The following is a 12,283-nucleotide window of genomic DNA, read 5'->3' on the forward strand; positions in this document are numbered from 1 at the left end:
AATAAATAAATAAATAAATAAATAAATAAATAAATAAATAAATAAATAAATAAATAAAATTATCTCTTAATACTGTTTCTACACTGACATGCCCTTTTGATGAAATTTACCATAAAAGAACACAAAAATAAAACCTGCTTTTTATTATTAAAGAAAATTGGCTGTCAATGTGTGACTAACATGTTTTTAATTAATCATTTTCTTTTAATTGTCTTATTTTGATGTAAGATACTTATGTTTTTATGTTGTATTAATCCCATCCTTTATTTTCATTTGCTATTTTTTTACCAGTTTATAGTGGCCTAATATTATACTTGCCTCTTATATTTAATCTTAATTTTTTTAACTCCTTAATTCACTTCAAATTAATGTTATTCCATGCTCTGATACAAAAATTTAAATTTTGGCATATCTAAATAACTCTTTGCCTCCACACTATGTGCCATATTTAGTCTTTTAACTGCTGTTTTTAAATGTTACTGTTATACTGTTTGCTGTAATGTATATTAGATTGCCATTCTGTTTTAACCTGTTCCAATAATGCGTTTATTCCTGTACTGGCAACACAGTGTTTTTATAAATACTACAGCTCTAAAACATTTTACTATCTGATACAGCATATCCCCTCACAATTCTTCTCTTTTACATTTTCATAGGTGTATATTTGTTTTTCCTAAAAATTAACTCATTACCCTATCTGAAAAGATTTGAAGGATTTGAAGAAATCCATGAAGATTTCTATTGGCATATTATTGAAATATTACCTTATATAGGAATCAAATATCTATGCAATTCACCCAAGAGTATGATATATCCTTTAAAAAAAATCTGTTCTTTTCAGTCCTTCTAGAACAAATTTCTCCTCGAGAATATTCTATTACCATTGGTAATCTCAATATCTGTGTGTAGTTGTTCTTTTTTAATTTATGTATTTGAGAGAGGGGAGAGGGGAAGCAAATTCCCTGCTGAGCAGGGAGCAGGAATCGGGACTTGATCCCAGGACCCTGAGATCATGACCTGAGCCCAAGGCAGACACTTAACTGACTGAGCTACCCAGGTGCCCCATGTGTATAGTTGCTCTTAAAAAGGGAATTGAGTGGCGCCTGGGTGGCTCCTTCGTTAAGCGTCTGCCTTTGGCTCAGGTCGTGATCCCAGGGTCCTGGGATCGAGCCCCGCATCGGGCTTCCTGCTCAGCGGGAAGCCTGCTTCTCCCTCTCCCACTCCCCCTGCTTGTGTTCCCTCTCTTGCTGTCTCTCTCTGTGAAGTAAATAAATAAAATCTTTAAAAAAAAAAAAAAAAAGGAATTGAACCTCACAGCCTATCCTACTCGGAGTTTAATTATATAGCATTTGTAACTGACACACTTAGAAACTCCCATTATTTAAGACTGTTCTAAAAAGAAGTCCCTTTCTATAAAAAGAAAAAAAAAGAAAGTGGTCCCACATGTTAAAGCTCTCCACTGGGCATGCAGGTTGCCCATCTGTCTTCATTTATCCTGTACCATTTTAGCTTATACCTAAATGAAATCTTCTATACAATGAATAAAAAACTCACCCACAAAAATCTACATGAATAGTGGTTTAATTTTTATAACACTATTTCAGGTAAATTATTTGATTTAATTGCAAAGTGAGATTCAAATGAGAAACTTGATGAGAAACTTGAGGCACCGCAACGTAAAATTAAATGACTTAAGTTGCACTCCCAATAAGGAGCGGAGATGGGATTAGATACCAGGCATGCAGAACACTGCTGCCATGACCAAGAAAACCGTTCTCAGCTAACACAAGGCAAAGGATATTTTTAAAGTACTGTATGTTTTATGCATTCCCATAATTAATCATATGAAGAACTGTCATATATCAAGATTAGCCACTGTTACACAAGAGAGAGAGAGCACACAAGGGGGTAGAGTCAGACGGAGAAGCAGACTCCCTGCGGAGCAGGGAGCCCGATGTGGAACTCGATCCTGGGACCGATCATGACCTGAGCGGAAGACAGTCGCTTAACTGACTGAGCCACCTAGGCGCCCACACACATATTTTTAAGTAGTTGTTTTTAGTTACTTATGTCTTGCTCAGATTACATTTAAATATTTATTCAGAGCTGCATATACAGGTGGTCTCACTGACAGAAGAGTTCCAGTCAACCTTAAAATTAACTCCTTCCATAAACACTTGCTCTCAACTGGGGCGCCTGGATGGCCCAGTCATTGACCACCTGCCTTCAGCTCAGGTCATGATCTCAGGGTCCTGGGATCAGGCCCCACATCGGGCTCCTTCCTCAGCAGGGAGGCCTGCTTCTCCCTCTCCCACTCCCCCTGCGTGTGTTCCTTCTCTCGTGTCTTTCTCTGTCAAATAAATAAAGTCTTAAAAAACCAAATAAACAAAACACTTGCTCAACACTTCCAAAACCAAAGTTAAATTGAAAAAGAAAAGATTTCTCGGCTTTTACAATTAGATTTGGAGAAGGAGTATTTTTTATTTTTTTTTAATTTTTTAAAGATTTTTTATTTATTTATTTGAGAGAGAGAGTGAGAGAGAGAAAGAGCACAAGAGGTGGGGAGCGGGAGAGGGAGAAGCAGACTCCTGCTGAGCAGGTAGCCTGATGCAGGACTCGATCCCGGGACTCCAGGATCATGACCTGAGCCAAAGGCAGTCGCTTAACCAACTGAGCTACCCAGGTGCCCGAGAAGGAGTATTTTTTAAACATTTTTTGGACTGAAGTCCTACAACAATTAAGAAGTTAAAACAAAGAAAGTAAAAGTGTTTTTCAAAAATGCTTAGTCCACATCTAGACAGACATATAAAAATGGAATTTGGGACATCTACTTCAAGGCAATCAATATTCAAATGCTCTATTTGATAGCTGAAAAAGCACCATATAGTTACACAGTGGTTGAGGTAAGATTTGACCACAAAATCCATTTGTACTCTTAGCTATGCTTTCCTTTATATACAAGACTAAAACACAAAACAAAGTCAGAAAAATATGTAAGAAAAACATATATGTATATTTATATTAACTTGAAAACAATTGCAAAATGAAACAACAGGAATATATGAGACTTCCATTTTGTTTTTGTTTTTTTTTTTTAAGATTTTTATTTATTTTTTAGAGAGCGAGCGAGAGAGAAACAGCATGAGAGGGGAGAGGGTCAGAGGGAGAAGCAGGCTCCCCGCTGAGCGGGGAGCCCGATGTGGGACTCGATCCCAGGACCCTGGGATCATGACCTGAGCCGAAGGCAGACGCTTAACCATCTGAGCCACCCAGGCGCCCCTGAGACTTCCATTTTGTATCAAGTTATTGATAAACGTTTCATGGAGGCAATAAGAATTAATAGAAACTGTCACATTCCTGAATTCTTAAATTCAAACTTTCTAGTCTCTGACCATAGTCCTTTGAGTTTTGTCACTTGGTCACTCTCACTGAAACTGTTCTCCGACTACATTGGAGTTTTACTTAGTTCATGTTTGGATTTCTCTTATATTGTCCTTTAGAACATGTCATTCATGCTATTCATAAGGGGATGCACCATTGTTGTACCAGTGTTTGGGGCCACGTAAGGAACCTCCTTAAAATACTAGTTTTGAATAAATACTAAACATGATTTGTATTTATTACATTAAAATATAAATTCGCTTGGAATAGAATCATCATTTTTCCAACTTTGATTTTCTTGTGCAGCTATATGCATGGTATTTCCATAACTGCCTTAATTATAACATGGCTTCCATTTTTCATCTGCTTTGTACATATTCTAGTTTGTCACTGATATTCATAGCATATAGGACTGTGCCTGTGCACACTATATAAATATTACATTCACATTTATAAAATTGAAATTGAACAAGCCATTGACTACATATTATCAGTGCATATCCATAGTATTTTTTTTCTATGAACTTGGTGTATATACCAGAAGATTTTAATTTCTGTTCATAATTCATCTTTCCTACTTCTCTAATAAACACTCCCATTTCAAAAGTGTTAAAGAGTAACTCCCAAGATTTCAATTCAACAAAATAGTGAGACAGATAAGGAGTATTTCATATTCACATAACAGAATGAATAATGTAACATTGTGAATTTTTCTTCAACTTCTACAAACTAAGTGAATGGTACTTAAGAAAGGCAATGCAGACTCCTGGAGGAAATGAGGAAAGATATCACATAATTAATTCTATCATACTTTAAATTTTTTTCTAAAAATGCGTTATCATCTCAAAAGTAACTTAGAGAATTGAAATAGGAATTCAGTCCAAAACTTCTGCATTTAAATGAACCAAGATCATTTATAGATGGGAGGGGTCATCTAGCAATATTTAAATCAAAAATATTTTGCTGCCCTCACACAATTCCTACTTCAAAATTTTTTGAGTGAGAACTTAGGAAAGAGGACATAATGTAGCCTTTTTTGGGCTCCCTTCCAGGGGCAATGGATGTTTACTTTAATTAAATTAACCAAAAAAAGTATGTATATAAGTCTCATTTTCATCTCCATGTTCTCTCTTGCTTGCTTCTAAAACTTTCGACTACATATGCTCTATTTTTATAAACTCCGTAAGTCTGGCAGTTCCTGATATTCCACTTTAAGGGCTCAGTGCAAAGAAGGATAATGCTGCTTTTTAAGGGGTGTTTTAGGGAAACGGGGGAAGAGGGGAAAGAGGGCTTTGGGACAATTGCATTATTTGAAGTTCACCAGATTAAAAAGCTGGCAGGAATTCAGCATAAAGGCCTTGTTTGGAGTCAAAGGAGTACGTTCATGTGGGTAGTTCTTAATCATCCTTATTGTTAATATTGTTATTATCCACTCTCCTATTTTATTAAAGAATAATTATCAAAAAAGATAAGATCATGAGACTTACACACATATAAAGCAAACATGTGTTAAAGGTTATGTAACTTACTATTCAAGAAGAAACCAGTAAGGTGTTAAAAGAACAACCCAAACAAAGTCACATTTTTAGATCAGAAATATTGAAATGAATGCACAAAAAGAAGCATTCATTGTTGTACGTAAGTGATGAATCACTAAATTCTATACTTGAAACTAGTATTACACTGTATGTTGACTAACTGGAATTTAAATAAACTACAATTCCACTTTCTGTTTATATGATTTTGACTTCTCTAAGTACCTCATTTAAGTGAAGTCATACAATATTTGTCTTTTTGTGATTGGCTTATTTCACTTGGTCTGATGTCCTTAAGGTTTATCTATGTTGTAGCATATGTCAGAATTTCCTTCCTTTTAAAGGCTGAATAATAATCCACTGTATGTATTATTACATTTTGCTTATCTAATCATCCAAGAACGGACACTTGGGTTGTTCCCATTTTTTTTAAAGATTTATTTATTTATTTGGGAGAGAGAGCACATAAGAGCAGGGGAAGAGGTAGAGGGAGAGGAAGAGAATCTCAAGCAGACTCACCACTGAGCACAGATCACCACACAGGGCTCGATTTTAGGACCCTGAGATCATGACCTGAGCCAAAACCAAGTCGGACACTTAACCAACTAACCCAGGCACCCAGGGTTGTTTCCATGTTTTAGTTATTGTAAAGAATGCTGCTATGAACATGACTGTACAAACATCTCTTCAGTTTTTCTGGATTATAATTTCTGGATCATATGGTAATTTTATTTTTAATTTTTTTTTCAGGAACTGCTATACTATTTTTCACAGTGGCTATACCAGTTTATATTCCCACCAAGAGTTCACAAGTGGTCCAATTTCTTCATATCCTTGCCAATATTTGTGAAATAACTTGTTTCTTGAACCTGTTTGTTTTTCCCTCTGAGCTTTCTGTTGACTTCTGTTTAATTCTACTGTATTTGAAGTGCTTGCTATAGGTTTCTGTGATATCATATATCATTAGCTCTATTATTGATGTTATTCATATTTGCCTCTTTCGTCTCTGATCTTTAAATGTCAGTATCCTTCATGTGTCTAGTTACAACTGGATTAAATTACTTTTTCTTGGGGTGCCTGGGAGTCTCAGTCAGCCTCACATTGGGCTCTGCGCTCAGTGGGGAGTCTGCTTAAAAATTCTCTCCCTCTGACCCTTCCCCCCACTCCTGCACTCTAATAAATTTTTAAAAAATTATTTTTTCTTAATTTACCTTGCAGCATGATTGAACCAAATGTTATGTCTTTAAATTTAATCATTACTATTAGCTCCCATATTTGTACAGATCCTTCTATGTGACATATCACTTAGAATTTTGTAGAATATCTTTGAAATAAGATACACTGCAAAACCCAAGAACATCATATAGATACTCATTCTACAGTTCCATCTTGAATTTACTGGTATTCAATTCCATGCAAAAGTACAGTGAAATAACTGATGTTAGAGAAGCAATCACTAAGGGATATGCTAGTATTCCATTTACAAATGTGTTTATAGTTTATAATTGTGCAAGTTGTTTACACAATACAGAATCTAGATAACTACAGCTGAGCTTTCATTCCAAAGTAATTTTAATTAATTTAATGTATGCTCTAGAGCATCAGGAACAATTCTGTATATACAGATATCATGTAAATGAGTAAAAGCAATGTTAACTAATGATATTATAGACAATAATAGAAATCATTTGTTGTACTTGCATGATAAAGAAGCACTGAACTAAATTAAAGGTTCTATAGATATTCTGGTTTACTTTATGCAACAAAAATACAAGTAGGTTTTCTTATTTTATTTTGCAAATGTAAAGAAAGAACGAAGCTGCTTCCTGATTTGATCAAATTCAAAATGCTAAAAGTGACAGAGCTGGGAAATCAAAGCTAGGTCTGTAAAACTTCAAACTCCTGTAGTTATTAGCCAATACATATTTTAACCTTACGGAGAGAAATTGTCAAAAATGCAACTTAAATGAGAGATTTTCTCAGACCAATTCCATTTTGACAGATCATATAGAGAAAAAAATAAACACGAAAAGGTCACAGAGCACCTGAATAATATAACATGTAAGGACATATTGCTGTGCCATGTTTCTTGTTTGGGTAGTATGTCTCTGGTTAATGGTATCAGGATTCCTCTCCTGTTAGGGAAGTAAATCTAGGTTCATGATCCTATGTGTCTGTTTGAGGGATAATCAATCACTATTGTTTCATGGGCTGTCTAGAGATGTTTGTTTCATATTTCTCATTTGCCTAAATCCAAGTCCTGGAATTCTTGAACTCCTCTGTTCTATGAGTGAGTGATTTGTAATTATACATTACCTTGGCCCTGGTGACAAAGGCATATAGTTTACTAATTCAAGACAGAGGTCTTATTATAAGGTCTTGAGAATAATATGTACAGAATTATTTCTCTTCATCTTTATTGCCTAACATGAAGTTTCTCAACCCCCATGTGGCATTTCTCTGAACTTCTAACTAGTATATCTGGTTAGCATGTCTGGTTTTCAGGGTAGTTGAGTACAGTTTTTTGTTGTTGTTGTTGTTTTTGAGTGGAGATTTGAAGCGACGCAGAATCACAGCTATTTAATTCTCTCTAAGGCCTCTTCTGCTTGACTCATATGTATTAACTTTTGCTTTTATTCTTGTAATTCCCATTTGGCAGTTCTTTTACAAACAGCTAACATATAGGGTAAATCAAAATTTCTCAATCATCAATTATCCTTACCTTTTATTATTAACTGTTACACATTTTTCTTAAGGGAAAAAAAGTGGGATTTATCCAAATAAAAACAACAATAAATACCTTAGTATTAAACTCTGTAAAACAAAATCAAGATTCTAGAAAAAACCTGGGCCTCCATTACCTCTGGATCAAGAGCCAGTAATGGACCCAGATGGGTTATAAAGTCCAGAGCCAATACTGAAGCCCAAAGAAATAGACTTACCTGAGAAAGAGAGAATGAATACCTGAACTCTCTACATAGACTCTATGGATGGTTTTATTCAGGGAATACTGAATCATTTCTGCTCTAAGAGAAACTCATAATTATACATAATTATATCACGGAGAGTTTATCTCCAAACAGGAGAAGGAAACCGCAGAATAATTTGAACAAAAGGAATTTAATATAAAGAAGCTTTAATTACAACAAGATGTTGGGTAATGAAGGATTGGCTAGTAAGAAGTAAAGAGAACTTTAAAAAAATACAAGAATATCAGATATAAGGAGCAACTACTACCCTTAGGGCTAGGATCCAGACCTTGTTGGAGAAAGCCTAGACATAGCCTACAAAATGGCAGAGAAGTCTCTGAGTGCTACACCAGTGGAACTTGCTAGAAATCCTCTCCCTAGGATGTTGAGAAAGTTCATGGGGTAGTCTTACTAAAGGTGCTGCACTATAAGTGTGCCCAAGGGACACTGTTGACAGAAGCCACTGACCACTGGTACTGCTGCCTACCCATGCACAGCAGAAGCTGGGTGCTGAGGAAGCTGTGGGCAGTGCAGGAACTTGGTGAGTGAGCACCAAAACCAGGAAACAAAACCCTTTCCTCCTGTAATGTCAATCCATCAACATCTACTAACAAAGTTTAATATCATGCCATCTGGCAAAGGAAAAGTATTTAAAGGGCCCAGATCCATTTTTCCAAAGCAGAAAAAATGTATGAATCGGGAGCACAGAGACATAAAAAAAGTGGGAGATATATAATTTTTATTAATAATCTTACTGTTTGCCACTGAAGTAACATGATTTCTTGTTGCATTTATTAGGGTTTGTTTAACTGAAATAAGTTTGCCTAAAACTTAAGGATTTTTTTATATTTATTTGCATTTGTTTATATATTTATATTAAGTATTTCTATCCTAATTAAACTGTTATAATATGAAAGAACATTGGTTTTACCTTATTCCATAGTTAACAAAATGTTTTATTGAACTTCATGCCTATTTCAGTTCCTAATGAATCTTTCTAATGAAATTAAAAATTTGTTAGCAATTACTTTGGAGGAAAGAGGGAAATATTCACAAAGACAGATATAAAGTGATCATAAATGTATATAGAAAAACTGAGATGGATAATGACATACAGGGAGAGATGAAGATTTTCTATTTATGAATGCATCCATCAATTATGCCAGTCTCTTATCTCTCCCAAACAAATCTAAACTGTAAAAGAAAAAAAAAAAAACAGTTTATATACCACTTCTTATGGTTAGAAAGCATTAATATTTTTGGATGCATTTATAATCCACTATAATGAACCTCAGGAACATGAGGGCTGAAGCTTTAAATCTTCCCTCCACTGAAGTTGGATTTAAACCATTGTACTTCAGTTGGACAGGGGCAATTGGTTCACTTGGGTGTCTAAGAGTATTTGTACACTATTGTATCATAGTTCTTTTCTTCCTAGAATTAGCAGGAGTACACATAATATAAGTATGAGCTCCAGCCAAGGAAAAGGCTAATACCAGTGCTAACAGTCCAAGCAATGAAGCAGATGAGAGATTGCTGAGCATAGCAGTCTTTAAGTAGGTTATAAACAAGGCACAGAGAATAGCAGAAAATAATGTAGGAATGGGTTTTACAGTGAGGATGACTTCCCAATATCTACTTGAAATCAAAGCTATGTTTTTGTTTTGTTTTGTTTAAATCATTTCCACTCCCATTTTCCTCCTCTACTTGGCCAGGTGTCTTCTTTTCCCAACCATATCCGTGCAGGAAGATAGATAAGCCTGTTTCCTTGAGGCCATCCTCACCTTCCTTATCTTGATGTTTCCCTCTCCTGCTTTTATACTCATTGCATTATGGCTAATGTCCCGCCACTTCCTTAAAAGTTCTCATTCCAAGGTCACACTTCTTGCGTCCTCAATTTTCCTTGACTTCTTATCAGATACTCAAACCAATTTGATATGCTCTCTTCCCATGGATTTGTAATAGGATAGCAGCTTGCTTTTTTCTACTTTTCTAGCTCCATTATGAGCTAATCAAAACCTACAAATATCTTGAAGGTAAACATTCCCTCTTCAGAGTTCTATCCCTAATCCTTTGGTTTTGCTCTATATTCTACACGGGGGATTTTATCTACTTCCAGTTATACCATCTTTTATGAGCTGGTGACTTCCACATTAATATATTCAACCCAGATCTCTCTCCTAATCTCTGGGTAGATACATCCATTTGATGGCTCCTGCGTTCTTCCTTGGGGGCATTATTACATAATGGAGAAAGAGGGACAAAATAGATAAGATTTCTAACAAGATTAGCTAAGTACATCATTTTCTCCCATGCTACAGGAAATCTTAAATTAGCAGGAAAGTTACATAGGTCTTAACATGGGGCTGAACAGAAAATGAAAAATCTGAATAATATCACCATTCTGTGGGATGCAATAATATTTGAATCAGATCTTGAAACAAGAGATCATTGGGTCAAAATCAGTGGTTCCCTGTAGGCCTTGGCAAAAACTAAATTCCATAAGGAGACCTGAGCCTTGGGGTCACTTTTTACTGTAGCTGGTTTCCAGAGTCTGTATCACATTTCATTATTCCCCACTGGTCTAACATGTCACATATGCCCCCAAAAGTATTTTTCTCATCCTCAGGCTTCTGTAGCTAGAGATACTAAGCTAATTAATTAATCACCTGCACAATTATATTACCTTCCAACTTAAAAGAAATATGACTGAATATATCTTTATAACCATCAGTAAATTTACCAATTGACTAGCAGTTATAGGTATTATTTATTAACCAGTATTCGAGGCCTCATTTCCTCATACCCACTCTAATAAACATAGTAACCAATTACTATTATAATGACAACAATCAATTTTAATTTGCAGATTTGCAAAAAGCCTTAACCTATTAGTGCCTGCAGATAATTTCAGAAGAATCAATGTGAATTCAAGTCTAGGTAAAAACACTGCATTTTTTTCAAAGGTTTATAGAGGTTATATCCTATGAAAGAGATAAACACAAATAGAAAACAAATTAAGTTCATATCACTATTATTTTGTTCATCCCAATTCTTTATAATGCTTTGCTTAAACTTATATTTTTTCACTAGTTTGTAAACTTTCTAAAGTCAAATCTTTTGCTTTATTTATATCTTTGTTTTCAAAGCTTACATGACTCTGGCCATAAATTAATTAATCAATGCACAGAATAATCAAGTATTGAATGAATATGAAAAATGCATATAAAGTATTCTGGGAGATCAGTAAAGGAGAGATGATTTTCAGCAAGGGGGTCAAGGAAGGTATTAGGAAGGAGGTTGCTAATTCTTAAACTGGGTTTTGAAGGAGAGAGAGGATTTAAGAAAATATAAGTAGAGGCATTTCAGAGAGGATTTCCTGCATAATAAATGGACTGAGAAAGGGACGAGCAATGTATAATTGAAATATAAACTTTGAACAATGAGACACTTGCTCTGAGATTCTAGGATATTTATGTATTGTCAGTGGGAAGAAATTATAGGCGGGCACCTGGGTGGCTCAGTTGGTTAAGCGACTGCCTTCGGCTCAGGTCATGATCCCAGAGTCCCGGAATCAAGTCCCGCGTCAGGCTCCCTGCTCGGCGGGGAGCCTGCTTCTCCCTCTGACCCTCCCTGCTCTCATGTACTCTCTCTCATTCTCTCTCTCTCTAAAAAAAAAAAAAAGAAGAAATTATGGGCAAAATCTTTCTTTTCATGCTAAAGGTACTCCAGAATATTAGAATATTAATTGTTTTTTTCAAATCACAAATTCATTAGAAGAGGTAATATTACTATAGTAAAACCTTTTGTAAAATGAATAATGTTATTCAGTTGGATTCAACAAGATTATTGAGCAACTAGATATTGAAGCTAGGGATATAAAAGTGAAAAAGTTGCCATCCTCAACAACCAAAAAAAAACCCATAATAAATTGGCAATAAGTACAGACTTATCAATAATTACTTTGAATGTAAATGGACTTAATGTTACTTCAAAGACGTAGGGTGATGGAGTGGATAAAAAAGCAAGACTCATCTATATGCTGCCTACAAGAGACTCATTTCAGACCTAAAGACAGATGCAGACTGAAAATGAAAGCAAAAAAGAATTTACCATGCAAATGGAAGTGAAGGTAAAAATGGGGTAGCAATACTTACATTGGACAAAGTAGACTTCAAAACAAACACTAATTGGAGACAAAGAAGGACACTATATAGTCATAAAGCGAACAATTCAACAAGAAGATATAACAATTGTAAAAATTTATGCACTCAACATGGGAGCACCCAAATACATAAAGCAGCTAATAACAAACATAAAGGAAGTAATCAATAGAAATACAGTAACAGTAGGGGACTTTGACATCCCACTTACATCAATGGATAGATGATCCAAACA

Source organism: Mirounga leonina, unplaced genomic scaffold, assembly GCF_011800145.1.
Source record: "Mirounga leonina isolate KUSES-001 unplaced genomic scaffold, KU_Mleo_1.0 Mir_125, whole genome shotgun sequence".
Lineage (NCBI taxonomy): Eukaryota > Metazoa > Chordata > Mammalia > Carnivora > Phocidae > Mirounga > Mirounga leonina.